The sequence below is a fragment of the Salvelinus namaycush genome, chromosome 1 (assembly GCF_016432855.1).
Source record: "Salvelinus namaycush isolate Seneca chromosome 1, SaNama_1.0, whole genome shotgun sequence".
Taxonomy (NCBI): domain Eukaryota; kingdom Metazoa; phylum Chordata; class Actinopteri; order Salmoniformes; family Salmonidae; genus Salvelinus; species Salvelinus namaycush.
This window is the reverse complement of record NC_052307.1, coordinates 19,509,100-19,526,614: the sequence shown is the minus strand read 5'-3', so window position 1 is coordinate 19,526,614 and position 17,515 is coordinate 19,509,100. Positions and strand designations below refer to the sequence as shown.

The 17,515-nt window shown below is 43.6% G+C and overlaps 1 pseudogene; it reads left to right on the top strand.

Moving 5' to 3' along the window:
* Positions 1-17,515, top strand: part of LOC120050852 — a 121,628-nt pseudogene that overhangs the window by 60,612 nt on the left and 43,501 nt on the right.

Sequence of the window (17,515 nt, the reverse complement as noted above, 5' to 3'; positions counted from 1 at the left end):
CGTTCGCTGGATGTGGCAGGGCTTATAAACCATTACAGACTACAAGGGGAAGCACAGCCAAGAGCTGCCCAGTGACACGAGCCTACCAGACGAGCTAAACTACTTCTATGCTCGCTTTGAGGCAGACAACACTGAAACATGCATGAGAGCACCAGCTGTTCCGGAAGAGTGTGTGATCACGCTCTCCGCAGCCGATGTGAGTAAGACCTTTAAACAGATCGACTTTCACAAGGCCACAGGGCCAGATGGATTACCAGGACGTGTAATGTAAGCATGCGCTGACCAACTGGCAAGTGTCTTCGCTGACATTATCAATGTCCGAGTCTGTAATACCAACATGTTTCAAGCAGACCACCATAGTCCCTGTGCCCAAGAACACTAAGGTAACCTGCCTAAAGGACTACCGACCCGTAGAACTCACGTCTGTAGCCATGAAATGCTTTGAAAGGCTGATCATGGCTCACATCAACACCATTATCCCAGAAACCCTAGACCCACCCCAATTTACATACCGCCCCAACAGATCCACAGATGATGCAATCTCCATTGCACTCCACAGTGCTCTTTCCCACCTGGACAAAAAGGAACACCTATGTGAGAATGCTGTTCATTGACTACAGCTAAGCGTTCAACACCATAGTACCCTCAAAGCTCATCAATAAGCTAAGGACCCTGGGACTAAACACCTCCCTCTGCAACTGGATCCTGGACTTCCTGACGGGCCGCCCCCAGGTGGTAAGGGTATGTAACAACACATCCGCCACGCTGATCCTCAACACTGGGGCCCCTCGGATGCGTACTCAGTCCCTTTCTGTACTCCCTGTTCACTCATTACTGCACGACTCCAACACCATCATTAAGTTTGCTGATGACAACAGTGGTAGGCCTAATCACCGACAACGACGAAACAGCATATAGAGAGGAGGTCAGAGACCTGGCCTTGTCGTGCCAGGACAACAGCCTCTCCCTCAACATGATCAAGACAAAGGAGACGATTGTGGACTACGGGAAAAAGATGACAGAGCACGCCCCCGTTCTCATCGACGGGGCTGCAGTGGAGCAGGTTGAGAGCTTCAAGTTCTTTGGTGTCCATATCACCAACAAACTAACATGGTCCAAGCGCATCAAGACAGTCGTGAAGAGGGCACGACAAAACCTATTCCCCCTCAGGAGACGGAAAAGATTTGGCATGGGTCCTCAGATCCTCAAAAAGTTCTACAACTGCACCATCGAGAACATCCTGACTGGTTGCATCACTGCCTGGTATGGCAACTGCTTGGCCTCCGACCGCAAGGCACTACAGATGGTAGTGCGAATGGACCAGTACATCACTGGGGCTAAGCTTCCTTCCATCCAGGACCTCTTTACCTGGCGGTGTTAGTGCAAGGCCTTAAAAATGGTCATAGACTCCAGCCACCCTAGTCATTGACTGTTCCCTTTGCTACCGCACGGCAAGTGGCACCAGAGAGCCAAATCCTGGTCCAAGAGGTTTCTAAACAGCTTCTACCCTCAAGCCATAAGACTCCTGAACATCTAGTCAAATGGCTACCCAGACTATTTGCAGTGCCCCCCCCTCACCCCCTCTTTACACCACTGCTAGTCTCTGTTGTCATCTATGCATAGTCACTTTAACTCTACCTACATGTACATACTACCTCAAATAACCAGTGCCCCCTCACATTGACTCTGTATCAGTACCCACCTGTATATAGTCTCGCTATTGTTATTTCACTACTGCTCTTTAATTACTTGTTACTTTTATCTCTTATTCTTATCTGTATTTTTTTAACTGCATTGTTGGTTAGGGGCTTGTAAGTAAGCATTTCACTGTAAGGTCTACACCTGTTGTATTTGGCGCATGTGACTAATACATTTTGATTCGATTTGAAATACATTGATTTGAAGTTCACTTATATTGGGAGTAGTGCATTTCCTCAGCCACAGTGTGTTATATGTGCAAAAGTACTATCTCACAACTCGATGAAACCTTCACTCTTGTGCAGACATTTAGAAACAAAACATGCCAATTTGAAAAATAAGACACAGGAGTTTTTTGAGCGAGAATTAAGACAACTTTTGAGTGGTAAGAAATGTATAAAAGCAACAGATACCTTTAATAAGAAGGAGCTGGAAGAGTCTTATATGGTGAGCTACCGAGTGGCTAGGACAGGCAAGCCCCATACTATTGTGGAGGACTTCATTCTTCCTGCTGTCGCGGATATGGCTGGGACAATGCTGGGGGAAAAGGCCCAAAAAACTATACAGACAATGGCTCCATCAAACAACACTGTTTCACAACGCATCAGTGACATGGCAGGAGATGTTTTGAAACAATTACTGCTTCGCATACAAGCCAGTTAATGCTATACGTTACAGCTGGATGAGTCAACAGACGTGGTGGGCCTGGCACAGCTCCTGGTATATGTCCGTTATGTTTATGGGGGGTCAATTAAGGAAGACATCCTCTTCTGGAAACCAGGACAACAGGAGAGGATATTTTTAAAGCACTGGACAGCTTTGTGACATCAAATGGACTTTGGTGGTCAAGATGTGTTGGTGTTGTACTGATGGCGCAAAAGTCGTGACAGGGAGACATAGTGGAGTGGTAACGCGCGTGCAAGCAGTTGCTCCCAACGCCACTTGGGTACACTGCAGCATTCACCGAGAGGCTCTTGCTGCCAAAGGAATGCCTGACGGCTTGAAAGATGTTTTGGACACTACAGTGAAAATGGTTAAAAAAAATGAAAATGAACTCTCGTGTATTTTCTGCACTATGCAATGATATGGGCCGCGACCATGTAACGCTTTTACAACAGACAGAAATGCGCTTCTTATCAAGGGGAAAAGTATTGACACATTTTTTAATTGAGAGACGAGCTTAAAGTTTTCTTTACTGACCAAAATGTTCACTTGTATGACCGCTTGCATGATGACAAGTTTCTCACACGACTGGCCTATCTGGGGGATGTTTTTTCTCGCCGGAATGATCTGAATCTAGGATTACTGGGACTCTCCACAACTATATTCGATGAGCGGTACAAAATTGAGGCTATGATTAAAAAGTTGGAGCTCTTCTCTGTCTTTCCATCATTGTATGATTTTTTGTGTGCAAATTAACTCAAGCTTATGGACAATGTCAAATGTGATTTATCGAAGCACCTGAGTGAGTTGGGTGTGCAATTACGCAGGTACTTTCCCGAAACGGATGACACAAACAACTGGATTCGTTGTCCCTTTCTTGCTCTGCCTCCAGTCCACTTACCGATATCTGAACAAGAGAGCCTCATCGAAATTGCAATAAGCGGTTCTGTGAAAATTGAATTACTTGTTACTTTTATCTCTTATTCTTATCTGTATTTTATACCACTGATATACCACTGATGCCCTTTGCAACCACGTACCTATGTGAGAGTGGATTCTGGGCACTCACTAGCATGAAACCTAAATACAGGCGCAGACTGTGTGTTGGAAATTATTTAAGACTGAGACTCTCTCCAATACCACCCAACGTTGCAGAGTTATGTGCATCCTTTCAAGCACACCCTTTCTCATTGTCCTGTGGTGAGTTATTCACAATTTTCGATCAACAAATAAAGTTTTATATGTAAGATGGCTAAATAAAGAGCAAAATTATTGATTTTCATTATATTATTTGTGCCCTGGTCCTATAATAGCTCTTTGTCACTTCCCACGAGCCAGGTAGTGACAAACTCACACTCATTCTTATGTTTAATAAATGTATTGTATGGTGTGTGTGTGTGGCAGGCTTACAATCATGGCAAAAAACAACATTTGAGAGTGCTCGAACCCTGGTGCTAGAGGGGGTACTGGAGCTGGAGGTTGAATGTTTGAAGGGGTACGGGACTATAAAAAGTTTGGGAACCAGTGCTCTAGTATTATGGAAAGCAGAGTGAGTAACAGTGTGGAGAGCAGTATGAAAAGGAGAGGTTTTCATTACTCCGCTCTATGAATTATTGATCCCACTCAGATACAGAGTAGATGGTCTCTCTGATTTTCAGCTTCAGTCGTGATAATAATAATAATCCATTTAATGCGAATACACTCCAGTCATGTGATCTAAATGCACAAAGCGCAGGCAGAGAGGACATTATAAACAAATAGATGCATGCAGCTGATCCAGAGAGAAATTAGGCTTGGCATGCCTTGACATGCGAGCCTGGGAATATGAACTACTGTAGAATCACTCCCTTGCTGACATAATGGAAGCAGGATTTGTGTGTTGTTCAAGACCTTCCAGTGCAGTGTTCAGTCTGTGTTGTTCAGGCTCTTTCAGTGCAGTGTTCAGTCAGGCTCTGTGTTGTTCAGGCTATTCTAGTGCAGTGTTCAATCAGACTGTGTTGTTCAAGCTATTTCAGTGCAGTGTTCAGTCAGTGTGTGTGTTTTCAGGCCCTTTCAGTGCGGTGTTCAATCAGGATATGTGTTGTTCTGGACCTTCCAGTGCAGTGTTCCGTCTGTGTTGTTCATTCTCTTCCTGTGCAGTGTTCAGTCAGTCTGTGCTGTTCAGGCTCTTTCAGTGCAGTGTTCAGGCCCGTCCAGTCCAGTGTTCAGTCTGTATTGTTCATGCTCTTTCAGAGCAGTGTTCAGTCTGTGTTGTTCAGGCTCTTTCCGTCCAATGTTCAGTCACGCTGTGTGTTCAGGCTCTTCCAGTGCAGTGTTCAGTCAGAATGTGTTGTTCAGGCCCTTATAGTGCAGTGTTAAATCAGGCTGTGTGCTGTTTAGGCTCTTTCAGTGCAGTGTTCAGTCAATCTGTTGTTCATTCTCTTTCAGTGCAGTGTTCAATCAGCCTGTGTGTTGTTCAGGCTCTTCCAGTGCAGTGTTCAGTCAGTGTGTGTGTTTTCAGGCCCTTTTAGTGAGGTGTTCAATCAGGATGGGTGTTGTTCAGGCTCTTTTAGTGCAGTGTTCAGTCAGTATAAGGTGTGCAGGGCCTTCCAGTGCAGTGTTCCATCTGTGTTGTTCAGGACCTTCCAGTGCAGTGTTCAGTCTGTGTTGTTCAGGCTCTTCCAGTGCAGTGTTCAATCAGAAATATACTAAGGACTAGTTGTTGTGAAGCTGCTTCACACAGCCAGATCCAGCCAAAGCCTGACCCCTCAAAGCTGTTCATGAAATACAGTACCATTCAAAAGTTTGCACACACCTACTCATTCAAGGGGTTTTCTTTATTTTTACTATTTTCTACATTGTAGAATAATAGTGAAGACATCAAATTTGTGAAATAACACATGGAATCATGTAGTAACCAAAAAAGTGTTAAACAAATCAAAATATATTTTATATTTGAGATTATTCAAAGTAGCCACCTTTTGCCTTGATGACAGCTTTGTACACTCTTGGCATTCTCTCAACCAGCTTCATGAGGAAGTCACCTGGAATACCTTGTCACAACACAACTGATTCCAGGTGACTTCCTCATGAAGCTGACTGAGAAAATGCCAAGAGTATGCAAAGCTGTCATCAAGGCAAAGGGTGGCTACTTTGAAGAGTCTCATATATATTTTTATTCTTTATTTAATTGTATTTAAATAACACTTTTTTAGATACTACATGATTCCATATGTGTTATTTCATAGTTTTGATGTCATCAGTATTATTCTACAATGTAGAAAATAGTAAAAATAAAGAAGAATAATAACCCTGGAATGAGTAGGTGTGTCCAAACTTTTGACTGGTACTGTATATGCTAGACAAATCGACTTGAGTTGACGTACTCCATCCAGGTGCATGAATCATTATGCATTATGCACTCTTTGAATATCATCTACACTGAGCGTACAAAACATTAGGAATACCTTCTTAATATTGAGTTGCATCCCCTTTTGCCCTCAGAAGAATGTCAATTTGTCAGGGCATGGACTCTACAAGCAGTCGAAGCGTTCCACAGGGATGCTGGCTCTAATGCTTCCCACAGTTGTGTTAAGTTGGCTGGATGTCCTTTGGTTGGTGGAACATTCCTGATACACACAGGAAACTGTTGAGCTTGAAAAACCTACTACCATACCCCTTTCAAAGGCACTTAAATATTTTGTCTTGCCCATTCACCCTCTAAATGGCACACATACAAAATCCATGTCTCAATTGTCTCAAGGCTTAAAAATCCTTCTTTAACTTGTCTCCTCCCATTCATGTACACTGATTGAAGTGGATTTAACAAGTGACATCAATAAGGAATCATAGCTTTCTCCTGGATTCACCTGATCAGTCTGTCATGGAAAGAGCAGGTGTTCTTAAGGTTTTGTATACTTAGTCTTTACTCTATAGCAGGGCTTGACATTAACGCTTGTTCTCTTGTCCGGGCAAGTAAAACATTTTTAGATTTAAGTTGTCCGAATGGACAAGTAATAAAAATGACAGAAAAATCACAATATCAAACAATTACTTCAATTAGAATTGGATCAGAGATGCCAACATTGGAATCATATTCAAATCTATTTTTCATGTACGTAAATTTAAAAAAGCCTACATGTCAGTGTAGGTGATATGCATATTGACTACAGCCTCGTGTCCAAACTGATGCTGATATGAGGGAGGCGCCTGAACGCTTTAATGAGACTTTTAATTACATGCAGTGCATTCGGAAAGTATTCAGACCACTTTACTTTTTCCACATTTTGTTAAGCTACAGCCTTATTCTAAAATTGATGAAATGAAAAATGTTCCTCATCACATTTGATTTGATTCAGACCCATTGCTATGAGACTCGAAATTGAGCTCAGGTGCACCATGTTTCCATTGATGATCCTTGAGATGTTTCTACAACTTGATTGGAGTCCACCTGTGGTAAATTTAATTGATTGGACATGATTTGGAAAGACACACACCTGTCTATATAAGGTCCCACCGTTGACAGTGCATGTCAGAGCAAAAACCAATTCATGTGGTTGAAGGAATTGTCCGTAGAGCTCCGAGACAGGATTGTGTCAAGGTACAGATCTGGGGAAGGGTACCAAAAAAATCTGCAGCATTGAAGGTCCCCAAGAACACAGTGGCCTCCATAATTCTTAAATGGAAGAAGTTTGTAACCACCAAGCTCTTCCAAAAGCTGGTCGCCAGGCGAAACTGAGCAATCGGGGGAGAAGGGCTTTGGTCAGGGAGGTGACCAAGAACCCGATGGTCCTCTGTGGAGATGGGAGAACCTGCCAGAAGGACAACCATCTCTGCAGCACTCCACCAATCAGGCCTTTAGGGTAGAGTGGCCAGACGGAACCCACTCCTCAGTAAAAGGTACATGACAGCCCTCTTGGAGTTTGCCAAAAGGCACCTAAAGGACTCTCAGAACATGAGAAACAAGATTTTATGGTTTGATGAAACCAAGATTGAACTTTGGCCTGAATGCCAAGTGTCACGTCTGGAGGAAACCTGGCACCATCCCTACAGTGAAGCATGGTGGTGGCAGCATCATGCTGTGGGGATGTTTTTCAGCGGCAGGGACTGGGAGACTAGTCAGGATCGAGGGAAAGATGAACGGAGCAAAGTACAGAGAGATCCTTGATGAAAACCTGCTCCAGAGCGCTCTCGACCTCAGACTGGGGGTGATGGTTCACCTTCGAAACAGGACAACAACCGTAAGCACACAGCCAAGACAACGCAGGAGTGGCTTCAGGACAAGTCTCTGAATGTTCTTGAGTGGCCCAGCCAGTGCCTGGACTTGAACCCGATCGAACATCTCTGGAGAGACCTGAAAATAGCTGTGCAGTGACGCTCCCCATCCAACCTGACAGCGCTTGAGAGGATCTGCAGGGAAGATTGGGAGAAACTCCCCAAATACAGGTGTGCCAAGCTTGTAGCGTCATACACAAGAAGACTTAAGGCTGTAATCGCTGCCTAAGATGCTTCAATAAAGTACTGAGTAAAGGGTCTGTGTACTTATATAAACGTGATATTTCAGTTTATTTTATTTTATAAATTAGCTAACATTTCTATAAAACAGTTTTTGCTTTGTCATTATGGGGTATTGGCTGTAGATTGATGAGGGGGAAAAAACAGTTTAATCCATTTTAGAATAAGGCTGTAACATAATAAAATGTGGAAAAAGTCAAGGGGTCAGATTACTTTCCGAATGCACTGTAAATACAGGCTAAACGCCAGTCATGTTTGAGAAATATAATGAAGGATAAATAATGTTTTGTACATTCAGTGTATATTTAACATCATGCCTGTTCCAGTGAAAAGAAAATAAACACATTTAGTGAGATGCATGCCGTATTAGATGCACACTATACCCGAAGTCACTTGTTTTATCTATTGTGTTCTATTGTATTTATCTATTATATTTGGTATTTTATCATGATTTACTTGTACAGATGCACATATTTTTACCTTACAGTAGGGTGGATTAAACAGGGTTTATGCTGACCTGCATTGTCTTTTCTCTAGTTGGGAAACTAATGAGATATGTACTAATGCATATCTGTATATGCACCAAGGATTTTAGCAGGCAGAGAGAAGACACATTTCGTTTGCTTTCTACATCACTCTCATTGTTGGAAAGTGTAATGAGGTCCCTGTAGATTCTCACATAGCAATACAGAATATCAAGATTAGCATAAGTTTATCTTCAACTCCCCATTAGCTAGGAATGTGTTCTGCTGTGAGATCAGCCTTGACGGAGAGGTTTACGTTAGCCAACCAAGCTGTTAGGGCTCTGACAGTAGCAAGATGTACTATAAATATTGTGCTGGCAACACAATAATATATTATTACTAAGTGTGATTCTTCTACATTTTTCAATGGTCACAAAGGTGATGAGGGATTATAAAATATAGTGTGAACCTGTGTGATAGCCAGGTATAGCTCAAAGTTAACAACCTCTCTAATCTGTGTTTCCTATTGCAGGTTTAATTTTGAAGAGGAGACACCAACAACAAACTTCGACACCTTTCCAGCAGCCATTCTCACAGTTTTCCAGGTGATGTTTACAAAATGCTCAATGAAGTTGTGCTTTGTTTGCCTTTTGAAAATCACTTTATATTATAATTACTGTAATACCGTTAGCTAAATCCGTGACAATATGTTTGTGTCTCCTAGATTCTGACAGGAGAGGACTGGAATGCGGTGATGTATCATGGGATAGAGTCCCAGGGGGGCGTGCGCCGGGGAATGTTCTCCTCCATCTACTTCATCGTTCTCACCCTGTTTGGAAACTGTATCCTCTCTGGATGATCGACCTGCATTGATTAAATCAAATCAAATAGTACTTTTTCACATGCGTCGTAAACAACAGGTGTAGACGAACAGTGAAATGCTTACTTATGGGCCCTTCCCAACAATGCAGAGAGAAAAAAAGATAGTAGCACGAGGAATAAGTACACAATGAGTAACGAATGATAACTCCTCTATAAGCATCACGAGGCCTGTGATAGTAACATGATTCGACATAGATTTGTACACTATAAGAATTTAAATATACACTGAGTATACCAAACATTAGGAACACCACCCATTTTGCCCTCAGAACAGCCTCAATTCGTCAGGGCATGGATTCTACAAGCAGTCGAAAGCGTTCCACAGGGATGCTGGCCCATGTTGACTCCAGTGCTTCCCACAGTTGTGTCAAGTTGGCTGGATGTCCTTTGGTGGACAATTCTTGATACACATGGGAAACTTGAGCGTGAAAAACCCATCAGTGTTGCAGTTTTTCACACAAACCCATGCACCTGGCACCTACTACCATACCCTGTCCAAAGACACTTAAATCTTTTGTCTTGCCCATTCACCCTCTGAATGGCACACATACACGATCCAATTATTCTTTAACCTGTTTCCTTCCCTCCATCTACACTGATTGAAGTAGATTTAACAAGTGACATCAATAAGGGATCATAGCTTTCAGCTGGAATCACCTGGTCAGTCTATGTCATGGAAAAATCAGGTGTTCTTAATGTTTTGTCTACTCAGTGTATACTGTATAGCAGGGCTTGACATTAACACTTGTCCTCTTGTCTTGGACAACAAGAATATAGATTTAAATTGTCCGAAAGGAAAGGTATAAAGAAAATCTAACTAAAATCACAATGTCAAACAATTACTCCGATCAGAGAGGCTAACATTAGAATAATATTCAAATCTATTTTTCATGTACATAAATAAAAAGCCTACATGTCAAAGTGTAAGTGATATGCATATTGGCTGCAGCCTCATGTCCAAACCGATACCTTACCGTGAAATGCTTACTTAACCAACAATGCAGTTTTAAGAAAATATTTACTAAATACTAACAAACAAAAAAATAACACGATAAAATAATAATAACGAGGCTATATACAGGGGGTACCAAGTCAATGTGCGAGGGTACAGGTTAGTCAAGGTAATTGAGGTAATATGTACATGTAGGTAGGGGTAAAGTGACTGTGCATAGATAATAAACAGCGAGTAGCAGCAGCGTAAAAAAAAGGGGGTCAAATCAAATAGTCCAGGTAGCCATTTTATTAATTGTTCAGCAGACTTATGGCTTGGGGTAGAAGCTGTAAAGGAGCCTTTGGACCCCGACTCGGCGCTCTGGTACCGCTTGCCGTGCCATAGCAGAGAGAACAGTCTATGATAATTTGTAGGGCCTTCCACTGACACTGTCTGGTATAGAGGTCCTGGATGGCAGAAAGCTTGGCCCCAGTGATGTACTGGGCGGTACGCACCACCCTTTGTAGCGCCTTACATTCGGATGCAGAGCTGTTGCCATACCAAGCGGTGATGCAACCAGTCAGAATGCTCTCAATGGTGCAGCTGTAGCACTTTTTGACACCACACTGCCAGGACTCTGACCTCCTCCCTATAGGCTGTCTCATCATTGTGGGTGATCAGGCCTACCACTGTTGTGTAATTGGCAAACTTAATGATGGTGTTGGAGTCATGCTTGGCCTCGCAGTCATTGGTGAACAGGGATTACAGGATGGGACTAAGCACGTACCCCTGAGGGGCACCCTGTGTTGAGGATCAGTGTGGCAGATGTGTTGTTGCCTACCCTTACCACCTGGGGGCGGCCCGTCAAGAAGTCCAGGATCCAGTTGCAGAGGGAGGTGTTTAGTCCCAGGGTCCTTAGCTTAGGGATGAGCTTTGAGGGCACTATGGCGTTGAACGCTGAGCTGTAGTCAATTAACAGCATTCTCACATAGGTGTTCCTTTTGTCCAGGTGGGAAAGGGCAGTGTGGAGTACAATTGAGATTGCATCATCTGTGGATCTTTTGGGGCTGTATGCGAATTGGAATGGGTCTACGTTTTCCGGGAAGATGCTGTTGTGAGCCATGACCAGCCTTTCAAAGCACTTCATGGCTACAAGCGTGAGTGCTATGGATCGGTAGTCATTTAGGCAGGTTACCTTGGCGTTCTTGGGCACAGGGACTATGGTGGTCTGCTTGAAACATGTAGATGTTATAGACTCGGTCAGGGAGGGGTTGAAAATGTCAGTGAAGACACTTGCCAGTTGGTCGGTGCATGCTTTGAGTACACGTCCTGGTAATCCATATGGCTCTGCGGCCTTGTGAATGTTGACCTGTTTTAAGGTCCTACTCACGTCGGCTACGGAGAGTGTGATCACACAGTCGTCCCGAACAGTTGGTGTTCTCGTGCATGCTTCAGTGCTGCTTGCCTCGAAGCGAGCATAGATGGCATTTAGCTCGTCTGGTAGGCTCGAGTCACTGGGCAGCTCATGACTGGATTTCCCTTTGTGATCAATCAATCAATCAATCAAGTTTATTTTATATAGCCCTTCGTACATCAGCTAATATCTCGAAGTGCTGTACAGAAACCCAGCCTAAAACCCCAAACAGCAAGCAATGCAGGTGTAGAAGCACGGTGGCTAGGAAAAACTCCCTAGAAAGGCCAAAACCTAGGAAGAAACCTAGAGAGGAACCAGGCTATGAGGGGTGGCCAGTCCTCTTCTGGCTGTGCCGGGTAGAGATTATAACAGAACTATGCCAAGATGTTCAAAATGTTCATAAGTGACAAGCATGGTCAAATAATAATCATGAATAATTTTCAGTTGGCTTTTCATAGCCGATCATTAAGAGTTGAAAACAGCAGGTCTGGGACAGGTGGCGGTTCCATAACCGCAGGCAGAACAGTTGAAACTGGAATAGCAGCAAGGCCAGGTGGACTGGGGACAGCAAGGAGTCAACATGCCCGGTAGTCCTGACGTATGGTCCTAGGGCTCAGGTCCTCCGAGAGAGAGAAAGAAAGAGAGAAGGAGAAAATTAGAGAGAGCCAAGATTTTCAAAATGTTCATAAATGACAAGCATGGTCAAATAATAAATCAGGAATAAATGTCAGTTGGCTTTTCATAGCCGATCATTAAGAGTTGAAAACAGCAGGTCTGGGACAGGTAGGGGTTCCGTAACCGCAGGCAGAACAGTTGAAACTGGAATAGCAGCAAGGCCAGGCGGACTGGGGACAGCAAGGAGTCATCATGCCCGGTAGTCCTGACGTATGGTCCTAGGGCTCAGGTCCTCTGAGAGAGAGAAAGAAAGAGAGAAGGAGAGAATTAGAGAGAGCCAAGATTTTCAAAATGTTCATAAATGACAAGCATGGTCAAATAATAATCAGGAATAAAAGTCAGTTGGCTTTTCATAGCCGATCATTAAGAGTTGAAAGCAGCAGGTCTGGGACAGGTAGGGGTTCCATAACCGCAGGCAGAGCAGTTGAAACTGGAACAGCAGCAAGGCCAGGTGGACTGGGGACAGCAAGGAGTCATCATGCCCGGTTTGCCGTGACGTATGGTCCTAGGGCTCAGGTTCTCAGAGAGAGAGAAAGAAAGAAAGAGAGAACGAGAGAATTAGAGAGAGCATACTTAAATTCACACAGGACACTGGATAAGACAGGAGAAGTACTCCAGGTATAACCAACTGACCCTAGCCCCCCGTCACATAAACTACTGCAGCATAAATACTGGAGGCTGAGACAGGAGCGGTCAGGAGACACTGTGGCCCCATCCGAAGATACCCCCGGACAGGGCCAAACAGGAAGGATATAACCCCACCCACTTTGCCAAAGCACAGCCCCCGCACCACTAGAGGGATATCTTCAACCACCAACTTACAATCCTGAGACAAGGCCGAGTATAGCCCACAAAGATCTCCACCACAGCACAAACCAAGGGGGGGCGCCAACCCAGACAGGAAGATCACGTCAGTAACTCAACCCACTCAAGTGACGCACCCCTCCTAGGGACGGCATGAAAGAGCACCAGTAAGCCAGTGACTCAGCCCCTGTAATAGGGTTAGAGGCAGAGAATCCCAGTGGAGAGAGGGGAACCGGCCAGGCAGAGACAGCAAGGATGGTTCGTTGCTCCAGAGCCTTTCCGTTCACCTTCACACTCCTGGGCCAGACTACACTTAATCATATGACCTACTGAAGAGATAAGTCTTCAGTAAAGACTTAAAGGTTGAGACCGAGTCTGCGTCTCTCACATGGGTAGGCAGACCGTTCCATAAAAATGGAGATCTATAGGAGAAAGCCCTGCCTCCCGCTGTTTGCTTAGAAATTCTAGGGACAATTAGGAGGCCTGCGTCTTGTGACCGTAGCGTACGTATAGGTATGTACGGCAGGACCAACTCGGAAAGATAGGTAGGAGCAAGCCCATGTAACGCTTTATAGGTTAACAGTAAAACCTTGAAATCAGCCCTTGCCTTAACAGGAAGCCAGTGTAGGGAAGCTAGCACTGGAGTAATATGATCAAATTTCTTGGTTCTAGTCAGGATTCTAGCAGCCGTATTTAGCACTAACTGAAGTTTATTTAGTGCTTTATCTGGGTAGCCGGAAAGTAGAGCATTGCAGTAGTCTAACCTAGAAGTAACAAATGCATGGATTAATTTTTCTGCATCATTTTTGGACAGAAAATGTCTGATTTTTGCAATGTTACGTAGATGGAAAAAAGCTGTCCTTGAAACAGTCTTGATATGTTCGTCAAAAGAGAGATCAGGGTCAAGAGTAACGCCGAGGTCCTTCACAGTTTTATTTGAGACGACTTTACAACCATCAAGATTAATTGTCAGATTTAACAGAAGATCTCTTTGTTTCTTGGGACCTAGAACAAGCATCTCTGTTTTGTCCGAGTTTAAAAGTAGAAAGTTTTCAGCCATCCACTTCCTTATGTCTGAAACACAGGCTTCTAGCGAGGGCAATTTTGGGGCTTCACCATGTTTCATTGAAATGTACAGCTGTGTGTCATCTGCATAGCAGTGAAAGTTAACATTATGTTTTCGAATAACATCCCCAAGAGGTAAAATATATAGTGAAAACAATAGTGGTCCTAAAACGGAACCTTGAGGAACACCGAAATGTACAGTTGATTTGTCAGAGGACAAACCATTCACAGAGACAAACTGATATCTTTCCGACAGGTAAGATCTAAACCAGGACAGAACTTGTCCGTGTAGACCAATTTGGGTTTCCAGTCTCTCCAAAAGAATGTGGTGATCGATGGTGTCAAAGGCAGCACTAAGGTCTAGTAGCATGAGGACAGATGCAGAGCCTCGGTCTGACGCCATTAAAAGGTCATTTACCACCTTCACAAGTGCAGTCTCAGTGCTATGATGGGGTCTAAAACCAGACTGAAGCATTTCGTATACATTGTTTGTCTTCAGGAAGGCAGTGAGTTGCTGCGCAACAGCTTTTTCTAAAATTTTTGAGAGGAATGGAAGATTCGATATAGGCCGATAGTTTTTTATATTTTCCGGGTCAAGGTTTGGCTTTTTCAAGAGAGGCTTTATTACTGCCACTTTTAGTGAGTTTGGTACACATCCGGTGGATAGAGAGCTGTTTATTATGTTCAACATAGGAGGGCCAAGCACAGGAAGCAGCTCTTTCAGTAGTTTAGTAGGAATAGGATCCAGTATGCAGCTTGAAGGTTTAGAGGCCATGATCATTTTCATCATTGTGTCAAGAGATATAGTACTAAAACACTTAAGTGTCTCTCCCGATCCCAGGCCCTGGCAGAGCTGTGCAGATCCAGGACAGCTAAGCCCTGGAGGAATACGCAGATTCAAAGATGAGTCCGTAATTTGCTTTCTAATGGTCATGATCTTTTCCTCAAAGAAGTTCATGAATTTATTACTGCTGAAGTGAAAGCCATCCTCTCTTGGGGAATGCTGCTTTTTAGTTAGCTTTGCAACAGTATCAAAAAGAAATTTTGGGTTGTTCTTATTTTCCTCGATTAAGTTGGAAAAGTAGGATGATCGAGCAGCAGTGAGGGCTCTTCGGTACTGCACGGTACTGTCTTTCCAAGCTAGTCAGAAGACTTCCAGTTTGGTGTGGCGCCATTTCCGTTCCAATTTTCTGGAAGCTCGCTTCAAAGCTCGGGTATTTTCTGTATACCAGGGAGCTAGTTTCTTATGACAAATGTTTTTCGTTTTTAGGGGTGCAACTGCATCTAGGGTATAGCGCAAGGTTAAATTGAGTTCCTCAGTTAGGTGGTTAACTGTTTTTTGTCCTCTGACGTCCTTGGGTAGGCAGAAGGAGTCTGGAAGGGCATCAAGGAATTTTTGTGTTGTTTGAGAATTTATAGCACGACTTTCCGATCCATAATAGTTTGCAAGCCCTGCCACATCCAACGAGCATCAGAGCCGGTGTAGTAGGATTCAATCCGTCCTGTATGGACGCTTTCACTGTTTGATAGTTCGTCTGAGGGCATAGCGGGATTTCTCATAAGTGTCTGCATTATTGTCCGCTCCTTGAAAGCGGCATCTCTAGCCTTTAGGTCAGTGTGGATGTTGCCTGTAATCCATGGCTTCTGGTTACGGTTCAGTTTTTAATGTCCCTTTGGTAGGATAGTCTCGAACAGAGCTCATCCAGTTTATTCTCAAGTGATTGCATGTTGGCCAATAGGAAGGAGGGTAGAAGTGGGTTACCCACTCGCCAAGAATTCTCACAAGGCACCCGGATCAGCGCCTCTATATCTCAGTCTCCTCTTCATGTGAATGAGGGGGATTGGGGCCTGGTCCGGAAGCAGCAGTAAATCCTTCACGTCAGACTCTATAATGAAATAATCTTTGTCCAGTTCGAGGTGAGTAATTGCTGTTATGATATCCAGAAGCTCTTTTTGGTCATAGGAGATGGAAGCAGAAACATTACGTACCATAAAAGTTACAAACAATACGAAAAAAAACCACACAAAATAGCACAATTGGTTAGGAGCCCGTAAAACAGCAGCCATCCCCTCCGGCACCATTTTCTTTCCTATGATCTTCTATGTAGAAGAACCCCTTACCTTCTAACCACTCTTGTGTAGCTTGTAAACAAAACATGTTACATGTGCAGGTTCATGAGAGTCTCAGCTTTTCATAGATAGCTTTTAACAGTTTGTAGCTCAAACCATTTGGACTCTACGGAAATGTTTGTATAAAGTCCTTCGGGATCCACCCTTGTCTCACCAACACTGCTCTAGCTCTGTCCCCGTTTATCACACAAACTAATGGTCTGTAGCTCAAACACAAAATGTTTTAAAGGGCTTAGTCCAAAATGTGCCGGCTGTATAGTGGAACTAATTGGGTTAAAGGCTCCTTAACAGCTTCTACCACCAAGCCATAAGACTGCTGAACAGTTAATGAAATGGCTACCCGGACCATTTGCATTGACCCCCTCCCCCCTTTTTTTATGCTGCTGCTACTCACTGTTTATTATCTATGCACGGTCACTTTAACCCTACCTACATATTACCTCAATTACCTTGACTAACTTGTACCCCCGCACATTGACTCGGTATCGGTACCACCTGTATATAGCCTCGTTATTGTAATATTTTTCTTATTTTTTCTTAACTGGATTGTTGATTAAGGGCTTGTAACTAAGCATTTCATGGTAACACCTGTTGTATTCGGCGCATGTGACAAATAAAATGTTTGATTTGTGTTAAAGGGGCAGTGTTGTATTTTGAAGCAGGCTTGAATATGCAAAGAAGCCAATAGGCAGCGTGTAGCCTACATTTTTGTCTGATTCTCTATGGTAAAAAATATTGTAATGCATTTTATTTTGTAAAGTGCTTCCTTGCATCATACAATTATGTAAAAATGGTGTTACACCTTTTTTTTGGGGGGGGGGGGGGGGACAAGTGAAAAATCAGTCCTACTTGTCTGAAGGGAAAGTGGCAAAAAATAGTTAATGTCAAGCTCTACTGTATAGGATGATTAGGATCCGATGTAAATATTGATTGATTGACTGTTTGAACTTACCTGACCACTCACTGATCAGACACTCTACTCAATGTCTTCTTGGCCATCGCTGTTGACAACCTTGCAAACGCACAGGAGCTCACTAAGGTAATGGTACATAGTACAGTAGGGCTTCCAGCCTCGGAACGAGAGAGAGATAGCAAGAGTTCAGCTGATGATCCATCATAAAAGTCAGCTGTCTAATCAAACGACACATGGAATTTAATCCCTGTATTTATGCTTGTTGAATTAGACAGGTAATATTCCTATTAGGTTATAGAGTGCCTTGCTTTACTAGTTCCCTTACCCTGTCGTCTGGTGCTGTTCTGGGATGACTGCTGTTTGTCCTGGTCAATAACTCAAAG